Here is a 25,138-nt window from a genome sequence, read left to right on the forward strand (position 1 = left end):
AAAAAGTAGGATTTGTGCCTTTGCTCGTACTTCTTCCCCTGCCCTGCCCTCCCCTCTGCCAGGAAACGTCACTCAACCCTCAGGGCCAGAGCTCAGACTCGTCCTCCCGGGGCCGCCCTGATGCCCTCCCCGCCCAACCGTGCTCCCCTGCTCTCCGGATCCATCTGTCCTGTGCCGCCGGGCTGTCCCCCAGGCCTGTCCCCCAGGGCTGCGCCTGGCCTTCCCTGGTGGTGGGGGAGCTGTTCAGCTCACAGAGCAGCTATTCTAAGAGCTGCCCCCACTGTCCCTCCTCCAAACCCCCGTCTCAGGGATGTCCACTGACTCCAGGCGGCATGTGCAGAATGCATGACCCCGTGTCCAACTCGCACAGTCGCAGCCGACCAGACCGGGGTGGGCGCCCAGCCCCCGCCCTGAAGACACAGACCGTGCGCGGGGCAGGCCCTCCGCGTCTGGAAGGGACACTTGAGCTGGAAGGCTGCGGCTCGCCGCCCCTCCCGGTGCGGGCTGAGCACAGAGAGACGGGGACACAGCCGCCGCAGAGGGCGGCGCGCCCCCTGCTGTCCCCGGCCACCCCTCCCAGCCCCCCTCCGCCCACCGCTCCAGGCCTCAGAATCCATCCTTCCTGCTTTCCTGCAGTCTGGAGCTCCAGCTGGTTTGTTTCTTGTGGTCAAATCACCCTAAGGAAATGACCTGTGTGCCACAGCACGCCCGCCCCGCACCTATTCCCTGAACACCTGCAAATAAGGACGTGGCTTCCCCATCACGGCTTCCCCAGCGGTCTCTGCCGGGGACGCCCACTCCAGCCCGTCCTGTCTGCCAAGCTCGAATGGCTGCCTCCAGTTACGACCCACGTCTCCCCCCGGGGCTGCGGCCACACCTGATGGCCTCCTCCCCCAACCCCTGCTCCTGCTGGCTTACAGGGTGCCGCCCGCCTCCCAGTCATGCCCTTCCCCCAACTGCGCCCCAGGTCCTAGGGCCCCCAACACTGCAGGGCCCCCACGGCTCAACGCCTCCCGACCCCCAGGGCCACCGAGGGCCACCACGCCCTCCCCGAGGACAGACCCAGGAGCCCCTTCCCGCCTGGGCACCACCCAGGTCCCGCCAGTGCTCACGCCCCGCCCGCTGCGCCAGCCACCTTCCAGCTCCCCCCGTGCCCGGCCCCCTAACTTCCCTCCGCCGCACCCCCCAACCGCGGGGTGCCTCGCCCCCGGGTTTATCTTCGTGAATTCTGAGGACTCCACTCCTCACTGAGTCTTCGATACCTCTTCTGCGAAAGGAAACCACCTTTGTGGCCTAGCCTGATTTTACACCCCGCGTCCCACCACGTTCCCAGGATCCCCCGCGCCCTGGGACTCTCGTCCCTGAGGCCTGAGGAGGGCAAACACAGCACACGGCACTCGCCAGCAGATGGGGACCGAGACCCCGGACACTGGTCTGTCAGACAGAAACCCTGGGAGCGTGACTGTGTTTTTGCCTTGACAGAAACATTCTCCCATTATCAAGAAAAAGGACACGCTTTCCAATCTCGCGAGCTGGAGACACGAGTCTCGTATTTCCTGTAAAAGCTGCACACACGGGCGGGACTGTGCACTGGAAGTGTCCCCACAACCCCCGCATGACGAGGACAGGAACGAGGCAGGAACAGGCGCCCCGGCGGGGCTCTGCACGCAGGACGGGGCGCGGGGGGCCCTCCGTGCCAGGGACGGGCCCCCCGCTGAAGCACACGTCGCCACACGACACAACAGCACTGAAACGGGATGAGCGTTTGGATTGGTGATAAAACGTTTAACAACAAAATGGCCTCGACACTTGTTCAAATGTGTGAGCTTTCATTCACACCCTCGACGAAAATTTGCAGAGCGTCTGTCCGTGCCTGGCCCGGAGGTGCAGGGGCCCCGCGACGAGGCCCCGTTAGGGACACCGCTGGCTGCTGCGGGAAGGCCAAAGTATACGACATGAGCACTGAACTCCGACACACCGGGTGCTGCCCAGGGTGAAGGAAAAATAAGACTGGGTGAGAAGATTAGATGAGGGGACGGGGTCTTTTATAAAAGGTGCCAGAGAAGTCACATGACCCAGTCTAACTTAAGGGCCTGAGGACGGTCCCGAGAGAGACAAGCTTCTCACCTGCTTAAACTAAACACTGAGACACCCCGCCACCTCTCACCCTCTGGATGGGACAGGAAGTTACCTTTATTTTCTCCGTTCCTGCGTATCTAATCCAACCGCTAGCCCTCGCTCAAATGAAACCTCGTTGGTATAAAAGCTGTGGCTGAAGAAGAGAGCGGGGAGAACGGGGCCCCAGTAAAGCAGCAGAAAAGAAACACCGAAACTCTGTCTGAAGGAGGCCCTGCACGGTGCCTTTCGGCTCCAGACTTTCCTTCCTAACTAAGCTTTAAGCAAGAAATGCCCAAGTAAGATAAAATTCCTGATCAAAGAACCACGTCATAGGACTTCACTAAGCAGCTTACTGAATCTAAGAAAACCAGGCTGTATTAACCAAAATTCTATTGCGGTTACTAATTAGGAATGATTACAAAGCAAACGAAGCGCACACTTGTCCCCCTGCCGGCAGGACGGTAAACGCGAGGCCACCGGCTCCACTGCCCCGCGGGGAGAGCGGGTCCCGGAGGTGAGCGAGGCTGTGCCGGGGGAGACCTGGCGGACATAACGAGGGGGCACCCGGACACCCAGAGCTCAGGAGAGGGACCGCAGCCACCTTACTCTCCACCCTGTCTTAGTGCAGGGGTTGGCCTGACGCGGCATCCCAACTCTTTGACATGTTTATGGTGTCCTTTAATGAGCATTTTCCCTCCTCCTGACCCTACCTGACGTAGCGATTAACAGTCTGGTGATGCATTGGGATGATCAAGAATGTATTTTGACAGCAGCTGCTTTTTCTTTTAAAGCCCAAAACAGAATTAATCCAGAAAGAACAGGAAAGAGGCTCATGTAACTGTGGAGCCTTCTGAGGAACGTGTCCCAGAACACAGCGGCACAGTGAAGACGTTCGGGGAAGTCAAGCTACATGGACAGCATATTCTGATTTTTAATCATCTCATATATTTTCACTAGATAAATAAACTCATTGTCTAATTATCTGTCTCAAAGTCTTGTTTGCCAATGCAAAACCTTAAAAGAAAACAAAAATTTGATACTAACAACTGCATGTTTGGGGAAATGACTAATTTTAGAAATGAAAAATAAAATGACTCCTGATTCCCCCCAGCTCTGCCCCACACAAAAGCTTAACTGTTCTAGTCAAGGCGCTTCTGTTTGCCAAGGAGAGAAAATCCCACTGGGAACTGGAGGGACTGGACAGGTCCGAGGACAGGAAGCGTGTCGTCCCCACTGGAAGTGACACAGCGGAAACGGGAACCAGAGCCCAGCCGGGGCTGGCGCTCGGGGACCTGTGTCCTGGGTGAACTTCCGCTCCCCCTCTGCCACGCTCGCTCTTCGCCAACTCGCCACCTTGTGCACGGTCCGAACCCACCTATGATTCCATATACGACCTACCGCCCAGGGTCACCGGTGTCTCTGTTTCTAGAAAGAATCCTGGACCAGCTCCCCGGCTCGCTGTCCTCAGGCCAGGTGGCCTGTCAGCGGTGACAAAGGAGAGGATGAACTATAGGTGGGGACCCTGAACGGGAGCGTGGGCCGGCCGCGCGACGACGGGCCTCCCTGAGGCAGCAGCAAACGTCTCCCTCGGCCACGCAAGCGTCTGTCTCTCCACTCTGGCACCGCTTAACTATCCGGAAAAAAGCAGTCGTAAAGCATGACACGCCCCAAACGCATGTGACTGTCGACCCCCGAACACCACGCATCAGACCAGCACGGGCCCACTCACGCGGGACCCCCCCACCCCCGCCTGGCCAGCGCAGTCCACGCCCATGCCCGCCCGGGACTCCGCCTAAGTGGGGGGCCTGCGGGGTCACAGGCGGATTCCAAGTGCACAGGAGGCTGGTGCCCTTGACCCCTGAGACGTTCAAGGGTCAACTGTGCATCAAGTAATCATTCGATTCCCCAAAAGGTATGGTCGACAGATGCACGTGGCCCCCAAAATAAAAAGGACAACTGCAGGACCGTTCCCTCTCTTCCTTTAAAAGCGTCGGGACGCGCTCACCGTCCTGTCCACTCACGGTGTCAAAACAGGGCTTCCTACTGCGTAAAGTCAGTGTTCTAGTTCTGGGTGCGGCCGGCCTCAGAGAACACCTAGCGCGGGTGGTCATTTGGTACTGGACAGAGCACTTGTTATCAGTTCATCTGTCACAAATGTCAGGAAACTTACAGGTGACCGTCCTAAAGTCCATTTTTAAGGCGTTTTCAGAAGATAAACTGCATTTTTCCACAGAAGCCACACTACGCATGCCGGTGAGGCCCCCTTAGTCAACAGGCTGGGTTTTCCTGCGTGGCCTGTAATTTCCCCTCTGGTGACAGAGGGCCGTGAAATGACTTAACTAACTTTCACCCCTGGAAAGGGGAAGAGCCCTCCTTCCGCCCTCACTCGGGTACTTTACGTGGGCAAGCCCCCTCTGGGAACACACCCCCAGGCTGTGGCGCCCAGTCGGGCCGACTGTGAGCCAGGAAACCCTGCTCCCACTGCCCCGCGAGGCGCCTGGGACGCGGCGGCAAACCCACAGGGCACGCAGGGCGGGGCCCGCGACAGATGACAAAGGGCGCGGCCAGCTGCAGAAAGCTCACAATCCCAACAGCAGGTGGCGCTACACCCCCTCCGATGACATCACATCCTTGCAAAGCTGGGTTTTCAGTGGTTATTTTGATTTTAAAAAAAAAAAAAAAAAGGCAAGCGCTGCATGAAAATCAACAGGAACAGGAAGTGAAGGTGGCGGTGCCATCTGACTCTGGAGTCTGAGAGGCTGCACAGCCCACTGGTTAACTCGGCGGTTTGTTTAAGAATAAAGGACACTTCCTTCGTTTACCGGTGCTGCTTTCTCAAACGGCTACTACGCCCTTAGGACAGAGATACTTAAGATGCTGGGACTTAGCGACCAACAAAGGGAACTTCAGGTGTTTACTTTGGCCTCCGGGCACTGTGAAAACCCCAGAGACACTAGCGATGCCAGGAATTTGGGAATGTTAGCTTTGCTTTAAGACTCAAAGCTGGGTCTCAGAAGGAAAAGCGGGGGAGGGGGCGCTGAAAGCAGCAGGGAGGCTGAGCGCCTCGCAGCCCTGCCACCAGCACCCACTAGGCGCCAGCTCCCCCCGAAGGGCCTCACCTCTCTGTCCCCTGCTCTAGATGTGGGCTGTAAATCGGACAACAACCGATAAACTCACCAAGAGAAACTGACTCCCTAATCTTAAGCGTTCCCAGAAAAAACCTAAGAGGAACTCGGCCCTTGCTTATCGGAAGGCGCTCCCCGGAAAGCAGATCTACAAGGCCTTGGCGACAGGTGCACCTCAGAGACCTTAGACCTCGGGGCAGGTGGGAAGCAGCTGGGCGGGCCGAAGCCAGCACCCCCAATCTGCGCAGTGCAGCTGAGGCGGGGACTCAGGAGGTAGCTCAAGCCTGGAGGGGTTCGGAGTCTCAGACACCCCACACACAGAAGGCCAGGACGTGACATTCTGTGACACTGTGCCCACGATGCAAACTCTGAATTAACCCTGAGGAAGCCAACAGCGCCAAAGGGAGGCTGCTCTCAAGACAACGGGCCTGCACTCTTCACGCCGCGAAGGGCGACCAGGACCAAGGAAGGCTGTTCCACGTTAAGGGACAAACGTGACCGCTAAACGCAGCAGGTGTCTGTTCCCGGGCTGTTGGCACGGCGGGAAGGGCAGCGATGAGGTCACGTCACGGGGCAGGTAGCGAGGTGCGCAATGGCAAACCGCTCGGGGAGGGTCGGAAGCTTCTGCTTCTGACACCTGACTGTGGGGGCGCAAACGCACGGCCTGCTCTGCCACGCGCCCCGCCGACGCCGGCAGAGGGCCGGGGGCTGCTCGCGGGGACTCCGCCCTCCACCACACGGCGGGCGAGGACGGCGACCCGGCAATGCAGTGTAGGGTGACCCGGAAAAGGAACCAGGACGTCCGGTGCCGCTCAGGGGCTGCTGGGACCCCTCGGTCCCCTCATCCCGGTGGCACCCAGAGCTGCCCCTTCGGGCAGGGAGGATGACCTCCGCCAGAGGGCCTTGGTCCCCCGTTCCGGGCGGAATGTTCCCAGCGGGAGCCCCTGGAGGTCCGGCGGGGACAGACGGCGAGGAGGACACTGCGGCAGCCACCGGAGTGGAAGCGGCTCACCAGGTAACTTCTCACACTGTGCGGGCCTCGGCCCCGGCCCCCAAGGTCACGGCCCGGAGGACGTGTTTCCTGCGCAGGGACCGCCCCACCCGCTCAGATCGCCCCGGCACGGCACGTAAGTGGTCACAGAAACCCGGGAGGAAAGCGACTCCACCCTGTAAACCTCACCCCCGGGGCCACCAGCGTCTCCTCCGGCCTGCCGGTCCTGTCCCCAGCCAGTCCTAGCGCGGCTTCTGTTCCACCATCCTCGAGGCTACGGTCACACCAGACACACCAGCACGCTGCACAATGCTTTAAATCAAACTAATTTTGCCAATCAACTTTGAAAAACGCATCATACGAAAGATCCCCCGCCCCATAAAGCGATCCTGTAGGTAATCAGAACTCTACCTCTCACAACGTACGTCGGTCCAGGACGCGCTTTCGCTGGCACTCTGCACGGGGTGTCCGCCCGCGTCGCCCCTCGCTCACGGCACACCTGGCCGTCGGTTGTGCCAGGCTGCCTTGCACACAGTTACTGAAGAGAGTCTCCATCTAACGCTACTGAAAAGCACCGCTATTTTAGAAAGCCAGGCTTGGTCGCCACGCCAACAGTAAGGCATCTATGGCATCCATTCCACACGAGAACTGATAAAAGGATGCAGGGAGGAAAAAATGCACACGATGCCGACGAAAACCTTTTACCTCAAAAGCAAACTCAGTCAATTATACCTCACGCGAAAAACAAAGGCAAATAAACTGGAACTACAGCATTTCTAGAACATGCTCGTTTCAGCCATGCTAACTTTGAGAGCATCTAATACATCCAAACATGATTTGTTTTTACTTTTTACGAAACGAAAATATCTTTTTCCTAATTATCACGATCTTGGCCAATTTTCCACCAAAAAATACAGAGAAAATGGTACCTCGATGGTAGCTGACTCCACACTGTTCCTCGCCCGTCTCCCTCGGAGAGACGACGCCCGTCTCACAGGGGTCTCTGCTTCTTCCAGACTGTCTGATACACAGGTGCGCGATTTTTCACGAATGACACCACCGTTCCCAAGCTTACATATATTCTGAAATTTAGGTCCCCCATTCGCTGCACTGTGGTCATCTCGTGACAACAAGGAAGGGCCCCCTTAAATGTTTTCACAGCTGCACAGGATCCTGCAAGTGCACTTTAACCAAACGCTGCTGATGAGCACGCAGGTGCATTTGCTCATGCCACGTCACCTGGGGAGATGCACTATGTTCCAGGCGCCGTTCGAGGAAATGCCACGAGGGAACAGAAAAGACGAAGGCCTCTGCCTTCACGGAGCCTGCGTTTGGTGATTACTGACAATTTCTGCTTTTATACCAAAATTTCTAAGACTATTTCTTTGTTTTTGTAACTAATTTTGTAGTAGGTATCCCTTTTTTTCCCCCCTTTGGATAAATCCCTAGAAATAAAATTGCTGGAACAATTTATTTTGGAAATGCTCACTTTACACTAAGGGTATTAACCCTTTATCACACACATTTCTAATCTATTCTCCAAACCGCCTGCCTTCGAAGGACAGGTCAAAGGTCCCCTGTCAGGTGCCTTCTGCTCTAGGTCTGTGCTGGGGACTTAGGCAGGCAATGCTTTTATGGCTTTACAGCCGTAATGTCATGCTGAGAAACCTCCCCCCTCCTACCCCGTCCCACACGCACCCATCACAATGACTATAAAACATTTCCCCCTACATTTTCGAATACTTCCATGTCTTAATTTTTACATTTAAATCTTTAATCCAGCCAGAGTCTTATGTGGTGTGGAATGTAGTTTTCACCTAATTTTTCTGACAGACTACGAGCTGACCGAACATCTCTTACAGAACATTTTCCCGTCGTCTTTCATTTAAGAAGCCGACTCCCCCCGAGCCCTGACTCCTCCGAACTGAGGGCCACCTTTAAAGTGCCCTGGCGCGCGCGCAGACACACTGCGCTCAGCCCGGCACGCGTCCCTGTTTCCAAGCTCTGTGGGCCCTTCGACGATGCACCTACGTCCTCTTCATACAGGCCTGACTGACTTAAATTCTGATTAAAATGAGAAAAGTTTTAGGCCTACCCACCATTAAAAAAAAGGTCACTGGTCTATTTCCCTAAGAACTCAACAACAACAACAACAAAAGGTCAGCGTCCATGAAGGAATGAGTGATTTACAAAGGAGCAGACGCAGAGCTCTGACCGTGAACTTCTCCTCCTTTGTCTGTTCTGAGCACGCGTCATCTAAGACCGTGACTCAAATTACTGGCTTCTGTAAAAACACGAGGATCTGAAGCAGCCGTAAAGTTGCTCTGAGCCGAACATTCAGGACGGAAGCTCAATGACAGTCAGGGATCGCGGCAGCTCCCGCCCCCCAAGTCCTTCCCCTCCTGGGTGTCTCCACGTGGGGGAGGCTGTGGCAGGGGCAGGAAGCACAGGTGCAGCTGGAGCCTTCTCACTGTCCCCGCTCCCCGCCCCCCACCCCCAATGTCGGCTTAGCCACAGGAACAATGAGCAGGAAAGACAGGGCGGAGAGAGGAACCTGTTTGTCTAATCGCAGTCATCCATCGGGGAGCCAGCTCCTCCTCCACGCATTCCCCCCCCCCCCAATGACCCAGTTACCCTCAAACTTCCTCCCCAAGCACGGCCCCATCTCCTAACAGCTCGGCAGGTGTGACACTCCAGTGCCGTGCGTTCAGGGAATACCAACACTGACCAGCACTCGCTTAGAATGCGGCTTTCAAAAACAATCTTTGGTTTTGTTCAAAACCAAATCCCTCCCCCTTCCAATCAAAGCCATCTTTCTCAATCTCGCTGTCCCTTCCACACCGTAAAGCTCTGAGTTTAGCAGGCACTTTCTGGAGACTAAGGCCCAGGGGAGCTGTTGAAACGACAACAGGGGCTGTTTGCTGCGCTAAGCGGCTCAGCCCATTTCTCAGATGTAAGACGAACTAAGTCTCCTGCCGATTCCAACTGCCTGCCTTTCTGCCTGCCTTTGCACCTCCCGAGAGGTCACGAGGATATGGCCTGTCACGTGTCTGCGTCCCAGCTACCTTGCTCAGCTGGAGAGAGTGGCAGACTGATGAGGACAACGTCTGAAGCCAAGAGACCAGCTGAAATGAAGGCCAAGTGCCTAGCTGGCACAGTAATGCGCCAGGCCTGTGGGCAGAGGGACAGATAAGAACCCTCCCCCCAGCTTTCGCAAGGCCTTGAGCCTTCTGCCACCACCCTCCACTGCACCGACTTCCTCTACCCGCTCCGTTCTGTCGACATCAAGGGAGCACGCGTCTCGGTGTGTGGTCCAGGGACCAGAGATGGCAGGGGCACCTGGGAACTTGTTCAGAAGGCTGAGTCTGGATCTGCGCCTGACGAGACCCAGGGTGCAGTCACACAGCCCAGCACGAGACCACCCAAACGCCTCCGCGCTGTGTCCCCTGCCCCCCCCGCCCCTCCGCGCTGTGTCCACTGTCCCCCCCGCCCCTCCGCGCTGTGCCCCCCTGCCCCCCCGCCCCTCCGCGCTGTGTCCACTGCCCCCCCCGCCCCTCCGTGCTGTGTCCACTGCCCCCCCCGCCCCTCCGGAGTGAAGCCTCGTGCAGCCACATCTCCCTGGGTGGTCTTCCCTTCGACTCCCACGTTTGAGCTCCAATCCGCTCCCGCTCCCCATCCTTGTCACAGAAAGGGCTGGCCACCTAGTCCCTGCGTCCTCAGAGCTAAAACCTTTCCCACCCCTTTTCACCCGACCCCCCCCCAAGAGCCACACAGTCAGCCCCCGCCCCCGCTGTCTCCTCCGTCAGACTCTAGCGAACACAGGTAACGGCGCCGTTCGCAAACTTTCAACAGTCTAGGACTCCAGACTGGACTCCAGGCCAACACGCCGGTGAGCCGACGCCACGCATGTGGCTGCCCTGTGTCCCGAGCGCAGCCCCCGATTCCCACAGGACAGGCGACCAACCTGCCCCGCTCGCAGCCTCACCTCCAGGTCTGTGAACACTGAGGGACCGTGGGAGACACTGCCCCCACCCGCCATCCCTCGTCCCCTCGGGCGCTCAGGCAGGCTTTCCTCCATACAGACAGGAACCTGCTTCCTCCCGTCTGGGCAGGCCCCGTCCCCGGCCGTGCTCCTCGCCTCTCATTGCGTCTCCTTTGCAGAATCTTTGCCTCTCTTTTCCCAACAATCCATTCTTCGTTTGGTAACGTGAACAATCTTTTAAAAGTCACACCTGTCACTTCTGCTTAAAACTGTTCGGTGGCTCACCACTGCACCCCTCCGAAACACTCCCCTTCTTTCCGTAGTGTGGTAACTAGAGGATGCAGTGGCCTCACCAGGCACTTCTGGAAGTCAAAGAAGGCATCAGACAGGCCCCGGCCACCGGCTGGAAATGGACGCCATCCTCAGCAAACTGGCGCGGAGCCCCCGGCCCCTCCGCTCCAGCCTCCTTGTCGACCGCCCCCCTCCCCTCCCACCCCGGGGCCTGCGATCGCTGCTCTCTGCACCCGAGGGACCCGAGCTCTTCACCTCCCGGGGCCCCTTCCCAACACTCGCGTGTCATCTGCTCAGAAAGGCCTTCGTCAATCACCCCGAGCCACGTGCCCCCTCAGCGCCCGGTGTCTCACCGAACTAGAGAAGTCTGCTCTCTCCAGTCCACCGTCTCCCCCCAAAGAGTAAGAGATCAGAAGCCATTTCCCAGTACTTACCAATCGCCAAGCAAGGCGCCCTGACCGCAGTATCTGGCAAGCACCTGCTGAACAAAGTGATGCCTGTCCGTTCATTTCTGGAATCCACTCCCCAGAAACCTTAATTAACCGGACACCCTAACACAGGCCATCCTAACTGTCGTGCTAGAGAAAGGTCTGCAATGGATAAAAACGGCCACAGATTCACCGAGAGCCAGAGGTCCCTACATTTCGCGTCTGGGCTGCGTCTTGTAACTCGCTTTGACCCCCAGGGGGCAGCCAAGGTGACACCGTGCGGCACCTAGGCAGTGCCTCAAGATGGGGAGCACCTTCTGCTCTAGTCCTTTGAACCTCGGCCCCACAGAGGCCCGCGCTGGCCTGCTGGAGAGGGCACGGAGGAGGACAGAGGCGCCCTGGCTAAGGCCACGCTGCGGAGGCCACCCAGGAAGCACAGGCCCCAGCCCACTCACCGCTGACTGCAAACAGAAGCCCAGCCAGGCTGCCCAGAGCTGAGCCCACCCTGACGACAGCAGTGAGTGCTGGCCATCGTTCTGAGTCATGGGGTTCGGCGCAGTTTGTCATGCAGCAAAGATGGCCGATACAAGGCCAGGACGAACTGCGTTTTCACTGCGGGGCGCATATTAGGTTCAGTCCACGTTCCCAACCCGGGCACTGCTGACACCCGGGGCTGTCTGGCAACATCCCTAGAGCACACCCCAAGTTGTGACAACTACAAACATCTGCGGACAAGCAGCGGCGCAGGAAAAAAGCAAGAGCAGACTGCTACCTGCACCCCCTGGGGGCTGGGCACTCGCACACGGGGAGGAAGGGGCCTGCTCGGGGGCAGGGCGGCTCCGAGCCTCTGAGCCTCCCCTTCTGATCTCGGCGATCCCTATGTTCTCCTCCCCCTGACTGGTCCCCAAAGGACAGTCAGTGGAATGGACACCAGCGGTAGCCTCTCCCTGTTCCTGTGAAAATCACCCACAAGGACATCACTCTTCTGTTCCCACAAAAGAAACGAGATGGATGCCAGGGGCGTAGAGCGCCCGGAGCGCCCGTCCAGCACAGCGCCTAGCCCCCCAGCTGCTGGGCGGGCTCCAGAGCACAGGACGGAGCCGGCTGCACCCGGCAGCACCAGGAGGCTCCAAGTCCAGCAGCCGAGGGACCACGTATGCTTGAGAAAAGGAAAGAGAGGTTAAATCTCTTAACAGCAAATCTGACTAGCAAACTTCCAATTCCACACACAGCCCATTCTTTTAAAGTATACCTTTACCACATCTGACAGACACGCCGAGACTTACACAATACGGCACAGGCCCCTGACCTCAGATACGCGATGGCGGCTAAACAAACTCTGAACAAATCTTAATTTCCCCACCCCTCATCTCCACCGCCAACCCGGATGCTCATTCGAGGGCCGTGCCAATCGGCACGGTGGTTATTAGCTGCGCGTGGTTTTTAAAAGTTAATAAAACTGAAGTCTGTTTCTCAGTCACACGAACCACGTTTCAAGTGTTCAAAAGCCGCACGTGGCCAGCGGCTGCCCTACTGGACGACGCGGATCACACACTTCCACCACTGAAGGTGTCTCGCACGAGGCTGATCTGAAAAGCAGACGTCTAAAGCGAAGTAAGAAAGCTTTCCACGAGAAAAGACGAGGACATCCAGCAGCCCCAGGGGCGCTCCCTGCAGCACCCGAGGGGACCCGCTGTGTGCTCCGGCCGAGGCGGCCACAGCAGAGACGAGCGGCAGCCCAGGGCGCGCCCGCCGCCGCCGGCAGGAGGGAAGGGTGGGTGACGAGTCCCCAGAGGTGCGCGCTGCCACTGGAACTGAACCGCTCACCCACGACTTCCTGGGCCAGCGACTTCAGGGGCTTGTCGCTTTACCGCTTCGAAGGTCAGCACCGCCTGAACGTGCGGACAGCACCTGGCTGGGGACAGCTGCTCCGCAACGCGCCTTGTTCGAGCTGCGCGAGGAAGAGCAGCCGCTCCGGGGGACTCGGCAGCCGCCTATTAAATGCCCTGCCCCTCGGCGTCAGGCACCGGGGCTGTCCCTGCTCTGATTCCATCGATCCCCAGGAACAGCTCCCCGCCCCCGGTTCTCACCTGCGGGTCTGCAGCAGCCACCGCCCGTGCGGAAAGTGAGCTCCAGCATCCAGGGGGCCCTCCCGTCCCTTCTCAGGAAAACCACCCAGAAGTCCGGGTCCCCGACGCGTGGTCTCGCAGGCCAGTGTCCCCAGACTTGGCTGCATCGGTGACTTGGGGCACTTCTCTAACCCCACCCAAATCCAGTCCTGGGCTTACAGAGGGACCGATGGACACTTCCAGAGGGCCGGACTCGGGTCCGAGAACGAACCCTGCCTGCGCGAAAAGCCCACTTGCCCTCTGCTTCCAGGCTGTGCTGGACAGGGGCAGCTGAGACGGGGTCTCGCCGCTCCGTGACCTCAACTTGAGGGGAATGCCATGGAGGCCGTGATGGTGGTCAGTCAACGTGACCCGCAGCAGCAGGGGGGACCAGAAAAGCTTCTCTGAGGTGACACTCAAGCTGAGACTCAGGAGTAAGGTCTCGATGGTGAAAACAGCAAAGGGATGGAGATGTCACGCGGCCAGGTGGAGGCGAGTCTGGAGGCGGGAAAGGCTGCGGTACAGGTGACCGTGAGAGTCACCAGAATGACCAGCAAACAGCACTGAAAACAGACGAGAACAGACAGGGGACAGACACGCTCCCTTCAGGGGGCCACGGACAGAGCATCCTGGACTCGTGACAAATGCCAGACGACTGAGGCTGCGTACGCGGGTGGGGACAGGAAGGACAGACGAGAGGGCAGGACAGCCAGGAACTGAGAGTGTTTCCAGGAGCTGCTCATGACCGCCTGAGGTCAATGCCAAAAGGCAGAATGTGCGGCAAACAGGAAAGTACCCGTCTGAGAGCGCGCCCTCAGCGCAGGGGCCGAAGCCGTCAGGCCTTGCAGACAAGGACCGTGGAAGTCGGGGTTCCCGCCCTGGCCCCACGCTGACTCAAAGCCCGGCCCGGCCCGGCTCTGCTCCAGAACCCCGGTGCCGCTGGGATCCTGCCGGCGCACTCGCCTCCCCTGTCTAAGTCCCGTTCCTGCTCTCCTGCCCCTGAACTCAGACATCTGCAAACAAAAGGGCGTCGCCCTGCACAGGAGAGGCAGGAAGGACACGGGGGCAGGGATTGCGGGACACGAGAAGGAAGGGCCAAGCGTAAGGTGCTAGGTAGGTGCAGTGGGTTGAACAGCATCCCGTAAAAGTCCTTGTCCACTTGGAAAGTGGAAACGTGGCTTTCCTGGGAAAAAGGGTCTTGGCAGGTGTACTCAGTTACCTCAAGCTGAGGTCGTCCTGGATGCACGGGCCCTGCCCCAGTGACTGACCCTGGAACAGAGACAGGCGGGCAGGCGAAGGCAGAGGCTGGGGGGCTGTCAGCAAGCCCTAGGAGGCAGAAAGAGGCGTCGGGGGGCACTGCCCTGCCACACACGCCTCGATGCAGACCTCTAGTTTCCGTTGTTTTGAACCACTCGCCGTGTGGTCATCTGCTAGAGCACCCGCGGGGCACGAACGGAGCAATGTTTCAGACCAAGCAGCAGAAGCCAGCGACCCCTAAGACAGGGACAAAGAGCAGAGGCAGCTTGGAGGAGCATGTGCGGGACGGGGGGCGGGGGGTTGCAGCAGGAGCCCGCGTGGTGGGTGCGGCGCTCACAGACTCGGCCCCGGGAACCACGCCACGTCTCACCCTCGCCACGCCTGAGAGGGGAGCACGGGGCCACAGGCGTCCGAGTGAGGGGCGGTAGCCTCGGGGCCCTGCAGTCACAAACCAGGACTTCAAAGACGGAACCGAGCAGAGCGATGAGAACTAAAAACCTACGCATACAGGGCGACCCCTACGTGGGCTGGGGGAAGGCTCTGCACACACGTGCCGGAGCGGCACGAGTGACCATGGAAGCCTAACGGTCTCTGTGCTCACTTCCCAACAGGGACGCGACCGACTGTCCCTTCGTTGTCATATTCCTGATGTTCTATAATAACCACGTAAAGTATTTTGATTACTGAAACACAAAACTTAAAAAGAGACACTGAGATACACTTACTGAAAAGGACACCGGTGGCTTTGGGGGGGACAGGAACGGGTTCTCAAAGAATAAGGACAGGGTAGATGGAGGAACTGAGGCAGTGGAAACGGATCACCTGTCCAGGGAGTTTAACTTTAACAAGAGAAAAACAAGAATCGTGGCTGAATGAGACACCAAGGTTCACGGGGCCAGGCCGCGCGGGCCGGACGTGCTAGCGGCCCCCGTGGGAGAAGCTGCAGGTGAAGTGGCAGGCCTGTCCTCAGGGGGAGAGCCGCCCCGTCAATCACACACAGAGGAGGCGGGCGCAGAGGTCTCCTAGGACAAGCTTGCACTAGAAGGTTCACCACTCAACACTTAGGGGTGCAGGCCCCAGGAGTGAAGGACGCCAGGTCACACGTGGGTCCCACGGACTCTGAGCTGCAGCCTGGCTAAGCAGCTGAGCTTCCTGCCAGCGTAGCCGCCCGGGAAGTGGGAACAGTCAGTGACTGCCTCAGTCTTGAGGACCCCACCATAACGACACCAAGTCCTTGGCACGGCGCCTGGCACAGTGGGCACCCAACGAGCTGAGCGGACAGCATCAGGTCGTCCACAGGCCAGACACAAGTTCACCTACTGCCACGGGGAGGCCAGGCGGAGGGCGGAGGGCCGAAAGATCCACTGCAACAGGGAAAGCCTGAGCGCTGCCCCACCCCGCCAGAGACACGCTTCACAGGGAGAAGCCCTGTCCAAGTTGGAGTGGCAGCCGCACCCAGGGCCTCTCCTTCCACTCCCAAGCACAGCCCGCAGCCCCCCCCCCTGCATCTGCCAGGCCCACCCTCTCACCTCCTCTCCCTCCCCAACAGCGAGGCCCAGCAGCCCCTGCGCCCGGCCGCCCTATCCGGCGAAGCCTCCCCCCTGCCGCCGCCCCATCACCAGCGGCTCCCCGGCCCGGCTCAGGCCACGAACGAGCATCTTACTGAGGGTGCTCTGTCCCGTACGGGCTCCTCCCCATCAGCACCTGAGGGCGCGAAAGCTGCGCCACCTGCTGTGCACCACCCTCCCTCCAGGGCTCCCACAGCCCGCTGGGATCGCGGCCCTGGGGACACCGGGCCGCTGCACCCCCAGTCCACCTGACTCGTAGCCGAACGTGCTGTTCCGACAGCCCAGGCCATCGGAAGCCTCGCCGCGTCGGCCCTCGCCCATGTTCCCACAGTCTTCCGACCTCCAGTCACACTTTTGTCGTCTCGTCCTCTGCCGTCCCTCGGCGCCACCTCCGGGTGCGCCCAGGCCTCTTCTCGAGCTCCGCTAATGGGCCTTCACCCGTCGGAGAACCTCTGGGTCCTCCTCCGCAGGGAAGGCACACTCCCACGACAGGGGCAGGAGACACGTGGGAACAGGATGCCGTCTCCAGCCGGGGGCCCCTCCGGGCACCCAGGCCCGCGCCGTGCCCTCGCGCCAGCGCTGCTCAGAACCGGTCTCTGGCTCGCTCATTCTCGGGTGCTGAGGGTCCCGGGGCTTCTGTTCAGGGGGCGACATCTATGGATGCTGGCTACGTTAGAAAGCAAAACGGACGTTCTCAAAGGGTTTAATAAGCCCATCACAAGTTACCAAAAATCACACTTTTACCGAAAATAGCTAGAAAAGTAATCTTGTGAGAAGAGCAGCTTCCACACGCCAGTGCGCCTCCTTCACGCCGGCCTCGCCCGCCGCCGTCTCCGGTGGCGGCTGACGCACGTGAGGACACGCAGCCTCAGGGCCTGCAGTCTGGACAAGGAGGAGTGCTCTAACAGCCTTTCAAATAAATGTGGACGGGCCTCTTTGATACTACATCAAAACTCAACCAGTGGCAAGCTTCCTGAAGGGCAGACCTGATGCGGCATCGGAAACCATGGCAACCGATTTCGGTACTGCTCCGCTGCTGCACTGGGCGCTTAGCTGGGGGCTGACTCGGTTCTCGCGCTTTGAACGCCCTTTGACCCGCTCGTGAGTTAGCAGCGTTACACAGACAAGCGGCGGTCAGCTGAGTGTGCCCGATCTCCCAAGTGCTGACCCCTCCTTCACGTGATGTTGAAAAGAACACTTCCTTGGCATCACTGCTGGTCTCATAAGAAAAGCCTGAAGTCCTGGGAAGCTGCCACGCTCGTGGTAGCAGAACCGAGTTCCCAAACTCCCAATTTCCACTCGAAAGCTCCCATCTGGGCACCGCCAGCCGCTGCCAGTTAGTTATCCTCCTTGCAGTACCTGCTTCGCTTCATTCGTCTGCAAGAAACATCTGCCGAACGCCCCGAGGAGCCACCGCTTTCTGCCGGCAGTCACTCGCCCGCGTGCCCAGGCGACAGCTCCAGCACCGGCGCTCTGTGCCCACAGCCCACTTCGTCACGCGGGCAGGTGACAGGACAGACCCGGGGCTGACGCGGTTCATTTCTATTGCTTCTTCAAAGGCATTGGGCTAAACCGGATTTTTTTTATAAGTTCACGATGACGAAGGGGACTACGGCAACGACCATAACTGGTCTGACCGTGGCCTCGAGCTGTGCTGAGGAGCCGGCAGTGTGCCCCACGGCGGCTTCTGTGCCATCAGCGACAGGCAGCACAGGGGAGGCCCAGCACCGCCCCAACAGGGTCAGGAAAGCAGCTCTAACCAAACGGGCCGCCGAAGGGTCCCAGGGAGCCCCAGGGGCACACATGACACTTGCAGACTTCCCGCTCTCAGCGGCGTCACTCCCGAGACTGCATCCCCACCTGAACACCAAGGGCTCCGCACGCCCGCTCCCCGGACGCGCCCGGTGCGTCCTGTCTCCGGCGCCGCTAACGCTCTAGTGAACCACGGCGCCCGTCCGCACGGAGCTCGGAGCAGGCAGGGAGGTCGACTAAGGGCTAGGAAGTCCGCGAGGCAAGAGGGTGAAGACTTGATGAGACCAGGGGACGCCCCTGAGGAGGGGACAGCTGGACAAACACCTGAGCGGAGGGACAGGCCCCCAGAAGGACCCTGCAGGGCGGAGCAGGAAGTGTCAGGGCGGATGCACAGCATGGGGACGCCAGACTTGCGGACCCCACAAACCGAAGGGCATAAACTAATCCTCCTCCCACCAAATTACTGCTCCTTATTTCAGTAAATGCAAAGCGGCCACCCAGACGTCCAGGACAGAAAGCCGTGGTCCCTTACTCCGTCCTCACGGTCCACGCAGGCATCGCGTCTTCCCCGTCACCAGCCTCGCCGCCCTCCACCCCTCCGCACCGCATCCCATCTAGAATCTCTCGCCACGGCCCCCTCCCTTCTCCCAGCTCGAGTCCCGAGGGATGGTTCCGATCAGGCCAACCTCCTCGGAACCCTCAGAAGGCTTCCCAGAGCCCCGAGGGAGAGAGCAAGTCTGCCCCAGGCTCGACTCCTCCCCGTCCATTTTGCTCTCTGGCTGGCCGCGCTGTCGTGCATTTGGTAGCTGCTGAGCACAGGTCCTGCGCCGGGTGTCGTCCCGGATGCTGGGGAGAACTGGCCGCTGCGTGGCCAGCACTTCTCAGCAGGAAACATTCCCTCGCCCCTCCGCCTGCCTGCCACACGGGCTCCAGCTGGGGACCTTCAGGGCTCGACTTACGTCTCCCAAGCTGTCGCGAGAATCTAGAACAGGTTCGCTGCCCCTGGGACCCACTGGCCTTGCCTTTCGCCCTCTTGCACTATCTCCACAGGGAGCCCGGGCAACGCCCATCCCCCACGCTTTACAGCCTCAGCACCCAGCAGAGAAAGTGCTGAATGAGTATTTGTTAAACAAATGTCCAGCTCCAGTGTTTATGAGGGTATATGACAAGTATTTCATTATTGTCACTAGTTGGCCAACCAAAGAATGCCAAAGTTTTGTGAAATCAAACAAATTCAGCATCACAAAGCAAGGCCAGGAGCAGCGGAAGGCCAGCCCCTCCAGCCCCCCCAGCCCCCAGCCCCGGGCTCAGCGCGCTGCGGGCCGCGCCATCCGAAGCGCTCCCCACGATCACAGATGCCCCGGGAAACAGGTTTCAGGGTGCCGGTCCCACCAATGAGGAAACAGCCACAAAGAAGTCAAAAAACACATCCAAACCAGCAAGTCAAGTGACAGAACCGAGTCACAGGACATCCTCAGTCCTTTCAGGAATGAGTGACTCTCTCCCTCCCTCCAAGTTAGGAATTACTTAAGAGTTCCCACCACAACTTTTTGGAAACCTGTTGTAGAGGCTTCGACACTCTCTTGTCTAACTACGAAGTATCCAGAACATTTTTTTAAGTTTTATTAGCTACGACCCTTGGACAGGCAGTTAAGAGAAGTGGCAATGCTCACTGGGGATGTGTAACTGCCACAGGACTGACTCGGGAGACACAGATACACATAAGGACACAATTAGCCGCAAGTAAACAAGAGCATGTTCAACCAATGCCCTCGGGTGCCGGTCCTGACAGAATACACAAATACACAGCATCTTCCTCCTTCATGAAACACACTACTAAGCTTGGAGCAGCTAACTTATTAAGTCACAATGACCTTTATTCAAAAGCAATATATTTAACTAGATAATATCTTCAAAATGACCATAGGTAATCTTGACTTGGTGGTCTTTAAAATTATTAAGTTTTTAGAAATGGCATTTTCCCAGAATTTTAATGTATTAAGTCAACTAAGGAAATACTCACCTAGGTCTTTAAAAAAAGGAAAAGCAAGCATCACTCCTCTCGGAAACAGGAAGCGTTCCTATCGTGGACGCCCGCAGCCATGCCCACAAATCCCTGTGCTCCTAAGGACAGGCATCGCCCCGAGACGCCTCCCAGTTTGAAAAAGCTCTCAGCATTCCACCGACCCACTGACCCATTCAAACGTCTACGGACTGCCTATATTTCTTAAATGAGAGTTCTGGAACAAAACTCATAGCTTTAAAAACAAGTGGTATTCACTGCTTTTCCAGAACAGTCAATGTACTGTTCCATTACTCAATATACAAATCCGCCATAAATATTTGGACTTTTTCTTTCTTCCAATAACGTTACACGTGCAGTTTTGTAAATTATTTCTCTCATTTAAGTTTACATTTAAATGTTTTTATCCCCTCATTCTACGTTCACTAAACCAAACACTTAACTGAATTCCTTCTTAATCTTCTCTAACTACTGTGATCACTGAATGCAAACCTGAAACCAGAATTTATACCAGGGTTAAAAAACTGTGAAGTTTTGGTTCAGTGCCTTACTAGACTTACGCTAAACAGCGGTTTCAAAATAATATGGCATGCCACATGGTCAAGCCCAGATAATAAAATTGAGACGATCTATTACCAATCCACTAAAAGCCAAAAAGTCTGTACACGGTAAGAATTTAATCCAATTTAGATGCCAACATGAGCCAAATCTTTTGAGCAGAGAAAAAACAATCCAATGAAGAACAACTACAATAAATGCCAATACTGCATGTCTAAAATAAATCAGTGTTAGTCATTAAAGTATTAGCTAAAAAGTCAAATGATGGTGGGTAAAGTCTACAGATATCCTGAAGACCTTTCTCAAAGCTATCTGTAAACATATAACTTTTCCAATCGAACCAGTGGATAACGAAGTCACTAGGCGTGAAAAAGATTTTCTTGAAAAGAGTTTTTACTCCTTAAAAAAAGACAATACATTATTCTGCAGTCTTTTGGCAGTCTTTTTAATCTCTTTCCAGATTAAAATTAAGTCTAAGAAAACTTACTTCCAACTCTCCCCAAATCAGAAGTAACTCAAGATATCAAACGAAAAGAAATCTTTATTAAGATTATTGTTAAAGGACACTCTGCTTAGTACCCACCTGCTGTGAACTCAGATATCACACATACAGGAGGAATCATCTCTTCTGGTGGGTGTGTTCATTTAAGATGTCGATTCAGTGTCAAAATTTCATGGCTGAACAATGTCCTCTCTAAGCATACAGCTGAACCACTCCACCAGGTGAAAGGCAGCCCTAATGCTGGCCCCCCAGCAGGGGGACTGGGAGTGAGCCACAGGCACAATCGTAAAATTTAACTTCTGCTTTCCCCAACTCTCAACTTCTAAGAAAACCTTGTAGCACTTACAACGCCTGTGAAACCAGAAGCACCTAACAGTGTGACCCTGAAGGAAGAACAGAGCCGGAGGCCCATGGTCCATCATACACAGTGGCCGGACTCTCCTCCCACAGGGTCCCCCCAAATGGATGGGACCCCAGCAGTTACACCCATTTCTGGACAGCTCCGTTACAAAGTCAAATAAATCACACCAGCAGCCGTCACCCAGTTCTGCCCTGTGGAGGTGCTCAGACCTGTTTCCATGTTGGTGGCACCAGCTCCGTCCCCAGCCACACATACAGTATTAATAGGAAAGCAAAAAAGGAACTGCCTGTTCATTTTCTTTTTGCAACATACATCTTCTGGAAGAACCTAGAATAGACCCTATCTTAAAAGTACACACTAAAACCTTACTTTCAAATAAAGAGCCCTCCACCGCCCCCCCCCTCCAAAAAAGACTATAGCTTCAAGTTAGAAAACGAGTCACATGGAAATCTTACCGAAATTGACGCCTGGGAGACCTTACCCAGTACCTAGAGTTGAAAGGAAGTTCTCACAAACCTAATACTTTCATTTATTTACTAATCAGGAAATATAACCTACATATTTTGAGTTAATAATTAATCTCATAAATGACTCTTAATCACAATATTTGAGATCGCTGTTATCACATAGATAGCAAAACGAAAATACAAACCCCCACTATGCTGCCAAACCCAAACCATAGGTGACGATGTCCCCGTGTTTCTGTGCACTCAGTAATCCCTGTAACAATGTGCTACCTGTGCCTGTCCACCGACTCCCTCCCCCAGGCAAACCTCATCCACCGCTGCCTTCCTTCAGTAAGTCGATCTCAATTCTAACTGAAAAGCTTCCGTAATAATTAGGAAGATAAGGCTAATGCCACTTCTGTTCGATAACTATGTAATTTTAAGGACATAAAACATGTTTGACAGCCTTTGGATCAATTATCAATTCGCGCGGAAAAGCACAGGAGGATTTTCAGAAGTCCCATGGCTCAGCCACCACCCAGGTGGCATTTTCAGCACGGCTCCTCCCCCACCCTCGCCCCGCTGCCACCCAAAAGCCCGCACGGGCCGAAGGAGGACACCCAACCCTCGTGTGGTTTCCCCTCCCCCCCCCACCCTGGTCCTTCCGAATAACGTGCACCGAGCCCAAGACACCGTCGGGGCGCGGAGAGGGCCGGGGAGAGCGCGGCGCTGACAAAGACGGCGGCGGCCGCGCCATCTTGTCGCGGGGCCTGGACTCCGGGCCATTCATTGGGGCTCGGGGGCGCGGGGACCCCGGCCCGGCCCCGGCCTCGGGCGCCTCCCGCCCACCTCCCGTCCCCGTCCCCGTCCCCCTGCCCCCACCCGGGCCTCGCACCGGGCGGCGGAGAAACAGCGGGAGCCGCCTCGCAACGGGGCTGCCTCGCACTTTTCGGTGAAAACGAAAACAGCCGAGAGCCGCTATTGTTTTGGTCTTGGCGGCGCCGCTCGCGGCGGGGCCCTGCTGGCCGGGGCCCCGCTTCCTCATTTCCTCGGCCCCCTTCCCTCCTTCACCGTGTCGTTACCGAGCCCGAACTTCGAAGTCGCAAGAAAAGGGGCCCCCAAACGCGACGTGCCCCCGAGCGAGGGACGGGCACCCACACCCACTGCAGCACCCGCGCTGCCTTTGTTCTCGCGGCCCGGCCGCCCGGCGCGGGGGGGGCCTGCGGACCCCGGCCCGGCGCACGGCCCAGGCCCGGGCGGCCGGGCCGAACCCCGACCCGGGCCCGAGGACCCCGCCCTGGGCCAGAACCCCGACCTCGGTCTGGGACTCGGGCCCCTGGACCCGACTCACAAGCCCGGACGCGGACCGCAGACCGGAACCCCGACCGGGACCCCACCCCGGACCCACGACTACAGACCCAGAAGCCCGGATCCCAGAGCCCAGCCCCGAAGCCCGAACCCGGGGCCCCGGGGCCGCGCCGCAGCGCCGAACCCCGGACCTGAGACGCCGGACCGCGGACCTCCGCCCGCCGCCGGCCCGGCCGCCGCCCGCAGGGTGCCCGCCGCCCCCACCCCCGACCCCACCCGGGCGGGGCAGGAAGACGCGGCCCGGCGGCGGGTGGGGGCGGGGCGGCCCCGGCGGGCGGCCCGGGGACAGGATGTGGGGGCGCCGGGGTCCGGGCCGCGGGCCGGGCCGGGACTTGGGACTCGGGGCCCGGGCCGCCGCGCTTACCTCGGGGCTCGTCCCGCCTGACGCGCCCGCACCCCGCCGCCTCGGCCGCCGTTCCAGGAGGTGGTCGCGCTCGGGCCGCTCCGCGGGCGCTGCGGCCGGTGCGCTGGCGAGGCTCGGTCCGGTCCCGCGGCGGCTGCTCCACTCCGCGCCCGCGCCAGCCGCCGCCGCCTCCGTCCGCCCTCAGACGCCTCCAGCCATCGGGATGGGCGCGGCGCCCCTGTCCGCAGCCTCGGGAAACCCCACGGCCGCGTCACCGCGCACGCCGCGCGCGTGCACGGCCGGGCGCGGCCCCGGTGCGCGCGCGCGCTTCCTCCCTGCGCCGGCTCCGCGCGCGTGCGCGAGCCGCTTAAAGGAGCCGCGCCGCTGCCTCGAGGAGCCCTGAGGCCTAGTCCGCCGCTCGTGCGCGCGGAGCTCGGCTCCCCAGGAGCCGGCCATGAGCCTGTCCACTGCCACCGACTCGGTTCTCAGCCAGGCAGACGTGGATGGAGGCCACAGGGCGGTAGCCAGGTCCGTCCCCGCCCCACGCATGCATCCCGCACCCTGCAAATGCACTCTGCATTCCACACTTGGCACCCTGTACGCTCGACCCACGCACACACACAGGCACGCGCCCACGCCCAGCCCCAGCTGACCCTCAGGCCTGCGGGTTCCTCGTTGCTGATGGATTCCTCCGTCTGAAGCAGCAGCCCAATGGGGCCCTTGCTGGACGTGGTCTGCCTCCAGGGCGCACCTCTTCTGCTCCCCGCCCAGCAGGCCAGACGGGGCTGGGCCTCCGATGTGCCCCGAAGGCTCATGTGAGCTGGGGCAGGTGTGGGTAGTGTGGCACCTCTGGTTGTACCGTGGGGAATGGCCATCTGGCCACCGGGGCGGGGAAGTGTGCCTGCCTGAAAGAGCATCAGGAGGAAGGGATGGTCAAGCCCTGCAAATGCCGCTGACAAGCCGGCAGGCAGCTGAAGGTGGAAGGCCCCCAGGTGGGCAATGGGGAGGAGATGAGGAGGGAACAGACGGCTGTGTCCTGTAACCTCTGTGTCGGGCAGAAACACCCGCCCTCCGCCTCTGTCTTTCTAGCTGACTTCTCGCTCCTGGTTCCAGGAGGGGCCCAGCGCATCTACCTGATTAGGAGAGTCTGCAGCCCCCCCCCCCACCACCTCAGTCTCCCTCCCTGTGCTGCCCTTTCCAGACCACATCCAGGCCACTTCTCCAGGCTGCATCGCTTGGCCGGAGGGGACCGGAGGACATGCCAGCAATGCCACTGTCCCCTTACACAGGGCCACAGTCTCAAGGGGCTCTGTCATCTGCTCTCTGTCTTCGTGTGTGTGTCGGTGGCAGCCACATCTTCTGCGCCACTCGAGGGCTGAGTCTGTCCCTCCCGCCTCCCACCCCGCTGGGTAAGGACATGTCCTTCCAGCACACGAACATGTCCTCATCCTTCTTGGAGCCCTTCTGCAATTCCCTGCACAGGACGCTCCATGCTCGTCCTAGGCCTTCCCGGCCCAGTCCTGAACTCGGCCACTTCTCCAAGGAGCCCTGGTTCTGGTGGGCACAGGGTTTAGGAGCCAGGAGCCGGGCTCCATGTGTGCTCACAGCTATGGGGGTGCTGTTGCTTGTAGGCAGTGGACAGAGCTAGGGGACGCCAGTGCAGGCACACACGTGTACGCTCACTCACACACACTACCCCCCAGGGCACCCATCCCCACGATCGCCGACACCCTACCCGCACCCCTACCCACACCCCACATGGGCCCTGGCCTCCAGTGGGGCACCATGGTCCTCACCCCAGCAGGGAGATCCGCTTCGATCAGCAGAGCAGAGACTGACCAGCACCCCATTCGCTCCTCTGCTTAAAGCCATCGGCGGGTCCCATAGCACCCTCCACCCCGCCCCGTGCAGGTCCTT

The 25,138-nt window shown here is 58.5% G+C and overlaps 1 protein-coding gene across 2 annotated transcripts in view; it reads right to left on the bottom strand.

Annotated features, from left to right (window-relative positions):
• GNB1 (G protein subunit beta 1) overlaps positions 1–23,422 on the bottom strand; it is a 60,509-nt gene extending 37,087 nt beyond the window's left edge. The window contains exon 1 of one of the 2 annotated variants that reach the window (XM_036227671.1): positions 23,243–23,422. The gene's annotated coding sequence lies outside the window, so the exon portion shown is untranslated. Of the gene's footprint in view, positions 1–23,009; positions 23,034–23,242 lie in introns of those variants that run through there. The other variant, XM_036227675.1, reaches the window with a different exon arrangement.
• Positions 23,423–25,138: the final 1,716 nt, after the last annotated feature.

The sequence above is a fragment of the Rousettus aegyptiacus genome, unplaced genomic scaffold, assembly GCF_014176215.1.
Source record: "Rousettus aegyptiacus isolate mRouAeg1 unplaced genomic scaffold, mRouAeg1.p scaffold_m13_p_1, whole genome shotgun sequence".
NCBI classification, from domain to species: Eukaryota; Metazoa; Chordata; class Mammalia; order Chiroptera; family Pteropodidae; genus Rousettus; species Rousettus aegyptiacus.